Source organism: Rhodamnia argentea, chromosome 3 (assembly GCF_020921035.1).
Source record: "Rhodamnia argentea isolate NSW1041297 chromosome 3, ASM2092103v1, whole genome shotgun sequence".
Taxonomy (NCBI): Eukaryota; Viridiplantae; Streptophyta; class Magnoliopsida; order Myrtales; family Myrtaceae; genus Rhodamnia; species Rhodamnia argentea.
In genome coordinates, this window is record NC_063152.1 from 34,867,228 (window position 1) to 34,878,973 (window position 11,746).

The window sequence follows — 11,746 nt, forward strand, 5'->3', positions numbered from 1 at the left end:
AGTATCGACAAGCTAAAATTAAATCAATTGTCGAGACACTTTCAAGAACTCATACCGAATTTGAATTCTTAAAAATGACTAATAGATAGCCGACATGCATCGAGCAGAGGTGATCATGGGTTGGGTGGCCTGTCGGGCCAGAACCATAAATGGTTTCATTTCGATTCGCAATTCCCTTCTTGTTTGGCGCGTTCCAAGTCCAATCTTTAGGCTGTGTTTGGTAGTTGGGATAAAATTCACGATAAGATAAAATTTATCATATCTTGTGTTTGGTACCTACCTAGGATAAAGTAAAGTGGGATATAGACAGGATAAAATTATCCCATGGGGGAGGTATACTAAAGGTGAATATGATTTCTAATAACCCTAATGTATAAGTTATTTTTTTTGAATAACAAATTTCTCAAACTAATAAAATTAAAATAGTACTAGAATATAAATAATATTTGATTTCTAATATAAAAAATTCAAAATAACAAAAATAAAAATGATTTCATTATTATTTATGTATTCAAATTTCTTTCTATCTTATAGTATAAAATTTTCTTATATTATACTATATTTATATTTATTACATATTTAGGTATTTTGGTAATTCAAGAATATTAGTATAATTCACTAGAGAATGATGGAAGGGGAAAAAAGAATTAAAAAAGAAAAGGAAAAAAAATAAGCAATAAAAATGAGCTAGGCAAGACTGTTGCGAGAGATTCCTAACATTTTCGTTTGTGTAGCATTTAGGTTCATTTACATTAATATTTCATCCATATCAAACAATAGACAAAATAAGATGTGAAAATATCCGTATTTATTATTGCGAGTCACCAAACAATGAATAGAATATAGCAAAATCCGTAAATTTTATATTCTATTTTATCCAGTCTTATCTTATTTAGAAATCTCGACGACCAAATATAGCCTTAGAAAACCGAATATGTGGTAGAACCCTAGCGATGTTGTGTTACCCTTATCGATGGCCCATCAACGTTAACCACCGTGGGAAGACCTGCCCCTGCTGTTCTGGGAGGCCGTCCTCCGCTCCTTTACGTCCAAAGCAGACCTCAAGTCCGTCTCCACCGTCTGCAAGCAACTCCTACACATCTCCAACACCGTCCGCACCTCCCTCTCCGTCTGCAACCACATGACCCCCCCGCGCCTCGACTCCCTCCTCTCCCGGCGCTTCACATCCCTCAAGTACATCAAGCTCAGCTACTTCCGCGGGGATCGCTCCTCCGTCCTCCTCCAGATCGTGCAATTCCCGTTGCCCCTCGAGCGCCTCAACCTCTCGAACCAGGAGTCCCTCCACCTCGATGGGTTGCGAGAGATGGGGTCCAAGTTTGGGGCTTTGAGGGTCTTGGTGCTTGCCAATGTTGGGTTGTTGGAGGATGGCGACTTGGGTTCGATCGCGAACTACTTTCCTGAGCTCAAAGTGCTCGACATTAGAAATCCGAGGCTGAGCCGGGTCACCGATGATGGTATCTCGTTCCTGTCGCAGAAGCTGCAGAGGCTGTGGCGAATCGACATTTCTGATAATTAGTTCATCTCTGATCAGTCTTTTGTCGTTCTGTCCGTGAATTTGCCGTGTCTGAGGGAAATTAGGTTTACGAAATGTGGCTTAATTACTGGGAGAGGTATTGCTTCGTTGATGAAGAACAGGCCTGACTTGGTATCCTTGGCCCCGACTTTGATGAAAAAGGAGACGATTTTCTGTGAGGAGTTGGTGGTTTCCTTTCATCGCGCTCGGGGTTTGAGTAGGCTGGATTTCTCGTGCTCATATATATGGGATGGGTTGCTAATGTCTGTCGCGGAGGCAAATATTCCGCTACAAAGCCTCGTTCTTTCGCATGCTTCGGGGTTTTCGTTCGATGGGATTCAGAGGATCATGCTAAAGCACTGAGGCATCAAGGTCCTAGATTTGGGGGGAGTAGATTTCCTCACGGATGACGTCATGGGAGTGATATGTAGAGATCTTCGCAGCCTGACCTCAGTCGACGTAAGACACTGGTTAAATCTCACGAAGACGACATTGTATAAACTCGTGAGACAGTGTCCCTTCCTAAAGCATATCGTTATGGATTGGACGAAACTAAGGATGGATGATGCTATTGAAACTGATATTGTGGTGAATTCTCAAGTGAGGTTTCTTGGCGTAGCAGGTAATGTGAGTTTGACCGATGAATGCCTCAAGAAGATCGGACGTATGTGCCCCAACTTGTGGTATCTTGACGTGGGCCATTGTGGGAAGATAACTGGGACGGCATTTGGGGTGTGCTGAAGAGCTGCTCTGAAATCAAGCATTTGGAGATGCGTGGTTTAGAAAACATAGGGGATCTATGCATCGACTTTGAACTCCCACAGTTAGAGGGCTCGCAAGCAAAAGGCTTGAAAGTCAACGATGAGGAGCTAGCGGCATTTATAAGTCGATGTTGCCATCTCAAGCATCTCGACCTATCGAACTGCGTGCATCTGTCGAGCAAAGGGGTAGAAAAGGTGGTGAAGATTTGCAAGACACTGAGGGCGATAAATCTGTGGGGCTGCCATAATGTACGCGACGATGTCCCATTTCTAGATTGGATGGTGTCTGTGAGGCCATCGTTGAGGAAAATTGTCCCACCTCGCGGATTTGAGCCATCTGAAATCCAAGACGACTTCTTGCAGCGTGGTTGTCTTGTCAGTGATTACTGACCTCAAAAGGGATGATGGATTATTGACTTCAAAAGGGAAGATGGATGACGTAATTGTGGTTGTCTAGCAGTTTGGTTGTCTTGTTAAGAGATATTTTTTAGATATGATGTATTTTCTAGGATAGCTTTTTTTTCTTTCCTATACATATTATTCAGGTATAAATGCCCTCGATTCTAAAGAGTTAAAAGCCAAGTCTGTTGAGCAATAACGTAATCTTTATTGATTCTTTCTCTTGAAGATCCTAGAATATTTACACTTGGCTTAATCAATTTGGTCATAAAATCTGTTTGCATTCTTCAAAAATTCCATCAACTTTTGATGTTTTTCATCTTTCATTTAAGAAGCAACATCGTGCTCCCTGATTCGGACGTGAAGCATTGGATTTTAGGTCAGAAGGCAAGTAATAACTGGTCATCATCGTGCGTGAATCGTTGAATTTCGCCGATGAAGTTGTCAATCTTGTATCCCACTTCTGTTGGCTGTGGACCATGTTATAACTTGCTGAGTGATGAAAATATTGCTACACGCGCTGTCGAAAACAACTACTGCAGCTGCCTCGGTTGAAACATTGCCATTTGCTTAGCTTTCACAAGAATGTTGGGCACAACTTTTGGCCCATCAAGCCCAACCAAACGCGAACTCGACCATTTTAGCTCAACCACTTCGAGCATAGCAATGGAATGCGACCCTGCCTTGAGCTCGGCATAGAAATTTCATGTTTCATCCTTTCATTCGTTAGGTGGGGGATTCAAATATTAACATGTCTGTCCTGGATCTTACTTAGTGCTAGTGCAGGTGCACGCACATTCCAATGTTATTACCTAACGAGGGAGGATTTATGGATTGTGAGCTTTCACTTAGGCAAAAAGTTGGGTAGGTCTGAACTTGCACAACTTTACATAGGCCCTCCATCCAAAAGATGGACAGTCTAAAGTTAGTATGCATTTATATAAAATCCAAGATGGGCTCAAAGGCTCGTGAAATGCTCTAAAGACAATTGGTTGATCAGACGGGGAGCTTGCGATTTTCAGACAACTTGAGCTCTTGACTAGCGATTCCACCTTTAAGAATTCGTCTGATATGCGGGTTTGACAGACGTGGCTGCACTTTGTGGGTTAGCAAGGCTGCATATCTTCTGATTCAAACTCAAAAGACAGATGGGGAGTTCACCCCAGCTGCAGCATGGGATTTGGTCAAATGCAGAGGGCTTAAAATCAGCTGGCATCGTCTCCTTCGGTCGAAACCAAATGGGCCCTAAGATTGCTTTCATTGACTAAGACAGTCTTATTCAGTAGCTTGCAATCCCTTCATAGAGTTAAGAAATGGAGCGGCATTTTCTGCAGTTCTCAAGCAGTTAGCTGCCCATTTACTTCTCTCTTGGAATTGCGTCTGAATCTCTGTCGCAGAATGGGAAGAGGACACTCTCGGAGCAAGTTAAAAGATTTTGCAGACCTTGGAAGAGCGGATTTTGATTGGCTGAGTATTAATTGGTTTTGCAATAAAAGTTATGTACTTTTTGAATAGAAATAAAAGTTGACAATATAAGCATTAATAGGTTTGGCATATAAATTCAGATAGAATATCAACAGAATTGTCCAAAAGGTTTTAAACCTACTACACTTCTGTCAATTGATTCATAGACCTTTTCATATTTTGCCAATTGAGTTCATCCAGCCAATTTTGATCAGAAATCGCTAATGTGGATGCCGGCTATCTTATATGACACAGATGACACTAGCATACACAATTTTTAATAATATTATAATAGATTTGACTTATTTATTTATTCTTCTTTTTGGTTTCCTTCTTTACTTTTTTCTTATTTTGTCCTTTTCTTTTTTCTCTTTTTCCCTCCGCTGACCATTGCTAGCCCTTGTCGATGGTCAACGGAGGTCGTCGCCCTTAGGCGAGGGCCCCCCTTTTTAACCCTCATGCAAGGGACGCCCGGGCCTAAGTTGGTGAGGGTTGCCCTTGCTCAAGGCCAAAGAAGGTGGCCTTGGTAAGACTGGCGAGGGCGACCCTCACCCAAGCGAGGGCTCCCTCGCCCCATCCGACGAGGGTGTCCCTCGCCTAAGGCCAGCGACCTCTACCGAGAAAAAGAAAAAAGAAGAAGAAAAGGAAAAAATAGTAAGAAATGAAATAAAAAATAAAAAATAATTCAAAAAATTACTAATATTATTAGAAATTATCTATGTAAGATGATCGAGATCCACGCTAGTTATTTCCGGCCAAAATTGGCCGAATAAGCTTAATTGGCGGAACTTGAAAATGTTTATGAATCAATTGGCAAAATTAAAAAGTTTATGACTGAATTGTCGAAAGCGCAATAGGTTTAGGACTGAATTGGCAAAAATATAATAAGTTTAGGACTTTTTGGAGAATTTTTACTAAAATATCTCATAATATCATAAAGTTCGAATAGTACTTGGAAATTTTAGTTGAAAGCTGAGGAATTAATTTTCTCGCTCAAATACAAAGGAGACAAAAGGACCATATAAATCTCTAATCATATTTGCGTTTGGCCAAATTTTACTACTTACCACGACAGAAAAGAAGAAAAGGAAGGGCTAATTTTCAAGAAACAACAAATGCAGCCAACGCTGGAATCTCGATCCGGTGGGACTGGAGAAATGAATCCCTCCAGCATCTCCTTTTTACAAATTGAGATGAAAATTGAAAATCCCATTCCTTTGTGAAATAGCCAACTTGGTTTCTTTCCCCATGATCTGAAGCGAACCTCAGTTGAATGCGCCATCGATCCCGCACGATTGTTGAGCAGCCAGCATCATCCCTTTGCCGTTTTCAATTGACATCAACGAGAGAGTCATTTATTTTTTTGCTCAAAGGCGGGGGTTAAATGACACAGCTGAGTCTAGAATCCGAAACTCAATTGGACCGTCAATGCTCAAAATTAAAGCATCATTAGCCCAAACATTTTCTCCCTTTTTGTGCTCCAACTCACAATTTCGCATTGCCTCTCTCTTATCCTTCCCTTTTTCTTCCCCATCTTCTTCGTTCCTTATATGTTGTGCATAGGGATGCCTAACATACCTCAAATATGGTCACGACCAAACATGATGCCAAAGAATTGTTTGGTTGGTTGCTTCTAGCGATGTCTGAGGCAGTCGAAGGATTATTTTCAGGTCGTGGTGAAGGTCCATATATAGCCCTCGGCATCGTAGACGGTGGTGGCTAGGGATTCTTCATGGTGGTTCCACACGATGATCAATGGTGGCGGCGTCTTGGGTGGTTCATTGTAGAAGAAGATGATGGCAATGAGAGGGGCTGTGGAAAAAAAAAGAAAAGGAAATTGTATGGTGCCGGGCATATTTTTATTTTATTTTTGATTGAAGGTGATGGTGCATGAAGCAGAAGACGGTGATTATGTGGGGTGATGGTTCAATGACGGTGGTGGCTACCATAGCAATGACAGTGCAAAGGTTTCCAAGCCCGATGGATCATGAACTCTCCAAACGGACACATCTCTTGAGTTCTCTAGAACATTTATGGAGTGGACAATATTGTAAATGTATTATGTTCTAGAGAATTCTTTATAATCGATTAGAGATCTACGGTTGTCATTGAGGGAGTCTTTATATAAATAGAGGTCTCCTCCTCTCATTTGAATCATCTCGCAAGTGAATAGAAATCCAGAGCTTCTCTCTATAGTGTTTCTCTCTCTCTACGATCCATGTGAGCATAAGCGTGTGTGAACAAAGGCTAACTTCCTAAGGCCGCACGGGTAAGGGAACGTTAGATCGATTGAATCATGACACATTTGCAATGGATTAACTAGCAAGCATGCCCTATCTAGCTTGGCCTGCTATCGGCTATCGTCCAACACCTTTTTTGAAAAGACAAAAGACAAATACGTTGGTGGGCATCAAAGAGCCAATGAACTGACTGGTACGATTGCTAACAAGGATCTACCAAAAGAGAACACTTTGGCGTAGTCGTGACTACCCTTAAATAAATTAAATTTAGCGGGGACAGTAAAAATTAAGTGTCAATAGACGTCGAAAGTGATTTTCGTGCACAGGGCACAAGGAGTCGGAAAGACTAGTCTAGTGGTTGCCATGCTATGTCACAAAGTGTGAGGAGTCTCTTCAAATATTATGTATGGATTGAGGATTTAGGATCCTCGGAGTTGGTCGGCAATAGAGAGGTAGTACTGATGGAAGCAGGATTTGAACATGGAGGGTGTGAACAACCAAGGATGCTGAATAGTTTAACTCGAAAAATAAACTTGAGTTGTGCTCTCGTCTTGGATGACACATGCAGAGCAGATGTGTTATACTTCCTTCATGATCATTTAACTGAAACTCGTTTGAGCATGCCCGTCACAATATGACCCCCGACTTAGAGCGGCACGTAGTTAATCCAAATAGAAGGAAGATAACTCTGTGCATGGACCACCTTCTCCATGTCCATGATTTTCTTTTTTTACTTGAGCATCTTCCTTTAGATTGTCCCATAAAAAGCTCCGCAATGATGCGGCTCTAGATGACACAAGGATTTATCAAGCAGGAGGGTTCCCAGCCGGTCCAAGAAAAAACAAAAGAAAATTTGCATACACGGTTGTCAGTTCATAATGTAATTCAAGAAAAGAGAATAAGTTATTGGAGGGTCAAAACCGGTGGCGTACACAACCTTCTGCATCTAATCATTATTTCCAAGTCAAAAGATAAAGAGTCTGCGATCACTGTTGCCAACCCGAATGAAAAATTGTTTGACAATCTATTGTACCTCTTTTAGGTACCTAAGTTCAAGGTGTAACGACGTAATGCAAAATTTCAAAAGGCTTAGAGCTAAATTGACACAATTAAAATATTTATATTTAAATTGATAAATTATCAAAATGCTTAGGACTAAATTGGCACAAGTGAAATGTTTAAGAATGAATTAAACGCAATGCAATATGTTTAAGACTTTTTGGAGACAATTATCCCTTGAAAATGTTGGAATTCAAATGTTAGATTTGTCGGCCTTAACCCAAAAATATTTTTAGTTCTTTGGAATTTAAATGTTGCTTTTGTTGGTCATAGCACAAAAAAATGTCATTGGCTCACGCTTTTTTCACTCTTCCTATGTTTTTTATACTCCTTTTTTGTGTGTTTTGACCATCCTATCCTTTGTGTCACCCACAGTTTCTTATACAAATTTATGTAGTTCCTTTTATTTTATTATTCGATCAACGCTTTTATTTTTTTTTCTTCTTTTTTTCTTGCGGGTGCCACCTTCCTTCTTCCTCTTTCTTTTCATGCCTCCTACCTTGCAGGTCATTCTCTCTTTGCAGCTTCTGCTCCTTCTTCTTCCCGAAACTTGTCGTCCTCTCTTTCTTTCTTTCCTCGCCTTCCACTTGTTTCTCTGTTTTCGGCTTAAGTACACCCCAAGTGCCATAAGTTGTGTACGACGCTCACTTTAGTGCCAAAACTTCCAAATCGATCACTATAGTGCTAAGTTTTTGTAACTTCGATCACTTCAGTGCCAACTTCTTTTAAAAACGATCACTTTAGTGCCGGAGCTAGCGTGGCTTGCCGAAAATTCGACACGTGCTATTTTTTATTAATATTTGAGATGACGTGGCTCAGTGAATTTGACACTAAAATGATCGTTTTTTAAAAATATTGGCACTTAAGTGATCGAAATTGCAAAAACTTAGCACTAAAGTGATCGTTTTGAAAGTTTTGGCACTGAAGTGATCGAAGTTATAAAAACTTAGCACTAAAGTGATCGATTTGAAAGTTTTGGCACTAAAGTGAGCGCCGTACACAACTTATGGCACTTAGAGTATACTTAAGCCCTCTGTTTTCCTTACAAGTCATGTTTTCAATGGAAAAATCTCTTACTGCGCCACTTCCCAGAAAATATGGTTGTTTCACGTAACTTGCAGGTCGCCTTGTAATGTTCAACATGGGCGATCAGGCGAAGTGGGATGCACGGCAAGCTGTTGAAAGTGGAAACATATAATAGTAGTTCTCATCTTGCAACTTCCATTTTTTTTATGATCCTTGTTGTTCTTTGCTATTTCTGAGAGTGATCTTTTCGCTTATTGGCAGGACAATCGAAGGAGGAAGTATTGTAATATTAACGCACGGAAACTAACCAAGATCTTGCAAATAAGTCAATGTAAAAGCACAAAAAAATAACGAGGAACAATAAAAGATATCAGAGATTACGTGGTTAGGTCCGAATATCGGTACCTATATCCACGGGGAGAGCCAGTGCTTGATACTTTCATGTTTCCCGCACCTAGATTACGCGCAAGCCCAAACTATCAAATAATAAATAACTCAGATATAAAACTCACATCGCACAAAATCTCTCCACGTGTTCAAGCCCAAGCAAAGCTCTCGCACGGCCAAAAAAAAAAAAAAACAAGAACGTCCCTTGCTTCCTTTCTCGCGTGGCTTTTCTCTGCTTCTTCTTCTCATGCGGCGCCGTCCTCTTCTTTTTGTGAAATTCTCTGTGCGACAATAAGAAGAGAAAAGAATACACAACAAGCGTGTGGGTCCGTCGCTCTTTATCAAACCCTTGTTGACCGACCATTGCACAAGAAAGAAGTCATGTGCACTTCTTTCTTTTATCTCAAATGAGGACTTGCTTTTTTTTTTTTATTTAGACTAGGACCCACCCCAAATCTTTTCTGTTGAAGACATATACCCCAAAACTTGGTCAATGGTCAAACATGGAGATCAATATCTTCTTTTCAACCGAATCCAAATTCTCGCCTATACATATATGTATATATATACCTTTAAAAGAAATTCTAATTAGTTGGGTCTCATATATGAACTCAAACTCAACACATAATATAACACAATGAGTGATTACATCACAAAGGTGAAGCAGCTGTTGCAAGGAGTTACTGCCTCTGCTTGATGTTTGTGACTCTGTATTCCCTCTAGGGGCTTCTTTGTCGCTATGTTTGAAACTCGTACCCAATAAGAATTATATATGATCGTTCTCTTTGGTACTTTCCAAAATGTCACGTGTCTAAGCCAGTTTGATTGTATTCCTTGCATTTCACTTATTGTGTGTCTTGCCTTTAGCAAGTTCTTGAAAATGGAAGGTCTATTCAGAAACTTCTGATCCTACTGCCTCTGCTTGATGTTTGTGACTCTGTATTCCCTCTAGGGGCTTCTTTGTCGCTATGTTTGAAACTCGTACCCAATAAGAATTATATATGATCGTTCTCTTTGGTACTTTCCAAAATGTCACTTGCCTAAGCCAGTTTGATTGTATTCCTTGCATTTCACTTATTGTGTGTCTTGCCTTTAGCAAGTTCTTGAAAATGGAAGGTCTATTCAGAAACTTCTGATCCACAACTGTGAGCTATTTTGCGGAATGTGATGGATGTGTTGCCTGGGATATAGCGTTAGTGATGGAAATGGAAGGGTTGGGCAAAACCACATTGCTGGAACAGGTCTATGAAGGCCCCTCAGTGAAGAAGCATTTCGCAGTGTATGCTTGGATCACTCTCTCTTGGTCCTCCAAGATCGATAAGATATGCTCAACATGCTTGGATCACTCTCTCTCGGCCCTCCAAGATCGAAGAGCTCCTCAAAGACATGATTGATCGGATCACGAGGGTGATCAGGTCAGGAAACCGGTCCCTCCAGGAGCCAACACTATGAATAGCCGTTGGCTGAAGATGATCATCAAGCACATGCTTCAGAGGAGGAGGTACCTGATCGTCCTCGATGACATGGCACATAAACAAATGGGATGCAGTCAAGCATGCCTCGCCCAACAACGTTCACGGAAGCCGGGTTATCATCACGACCCGGAGTGCCAATCTGGCATCTATCTCCTGCAAGGAGTTCAATGGGCTGATATAAAGCATGGAGCCATGCATTCCGGAACAGTCGTGGAAGCTTTTCCGGTTGGAAGACGTTTCAGGGAAATTCTTGCCCTTCCCACCTAGAGGAGATATGCAAGTACATTTTGAGAAAGTGTGAAGGACTACTGTTCTCAATCATGGCCATCCCACCACTGATGGCCACGAAAGACAAACGGAGGATCGATGAATGGGATGTGGTGCGATGCAGCCTTCGTTCCGAGATTGGCTGCAACGACAGGCTCAAGAACTGGAAGAGGGTGCTTTCCCTCAGTTTCAACGATTTGCCGTACTTCTGAAGTCCTGTTTCTTGCACTTGAGTGTACTTCCCGAGGGTCACCTAATAGAGCGCAGGAGACTGATCCGGCTCTGGGTAGCCCTACTAAGAGAAAAGAAGGCAAGACGTTCGAAGAAGTTGCGGAGGACCACTTAAGCGAGCTCCTCAAAAAAAGCCTAATGCAAGTGACCGAATTGATAACGAATAAGTTGTGCCGCAGTCATGATTTCCAGAGGGAAATCCTGCTTCCTGGTGCGTGGGCGGGTGTATAGGGGGTCACCCCTGCCGGGATTGCAAGGGGCAGCTCCTTAAGATTTTAGAGAATTTTTATAATTTGAGGACGTATTTTATTGATAATTTGGGCTTAAGCCTTGAATAGTTGTTGTCTTATATAATTATATTTTCTTATAATTGATTATAGCAGAGAGATGGTAATGTTTTATTACAGTGAAATCATCCGCTGGATATAGTCATAATTTAAGGATGAATGACGATAAACTTTCAACTTTTCTGTCTTGCTTTTATTGTGTATTTCGTGAGATTTGTGCGCCTGATCCTAACATCAAGAAGGATAGAAGGATCTACCCCATATTTGACACATCAAGATATTGTCGAACGACATTCCAGTATTGTACTAAGGATACAAGTGTGGAGGCAGAGGGATCCGAAGATTCTCTTCTTTCCACCGAATTGTAGACTCTAAAATGTAAATTCTAAAGGACACAAGTGAGGCATTGCTGTTTCATGTATGCACCAGATTTTCTCGCCCTTGTAGATGGTTCTGAGTCTCTTAGGAGGGCTTTTTCCCAAACCAAGATAAAAAAAAATAATAATTACCAAATCAAGTGTAAAAAAATTTTATTTACCAAATCAGATGTTGTTTGGCGGTCTTGGGGCCGAACGATCCCTCGCTCGGCAGTCACACTACCGAGCGGGCCAAAAAA

At 41.1% G+C, this 11,746-nt stretch overlaps 1 long non-coding RNA gene and 2 pseudogenes across 1 annotated transcript; all 3 read left to right on the forward strand.

Moving 5' to 3' along the window:
• Window positions 1-969: 969 nt before the first annotated feature.
• LOC125314187 lies at window positions 970-2,685 on the forward strand (annotated as a pseudogene).
• A 6,828-nt stretch (window positions 2,686-9,513) lies between these two features.
• On the forward strand, window positions 9,514-10,056 carry LOC125314427. The gene is made up of 2 exons (XR_007197922.1): window positions 9,514-9,757; window positions 9,987-10,056. It is a non-coding gene; the product is annotated as an uncharacterized LOC125314427 (long non-coding RNA).
• Window positions 10,057-10,069: 13 nt separating this feature from the next.
• On the forward strand, window positions 10,070-10,824 carry LOC115757598 (annotated as a pseudogene).
• The last annotated feature ends 922 nt before the right edge of the window (window positions 10,825-11,746 follow it).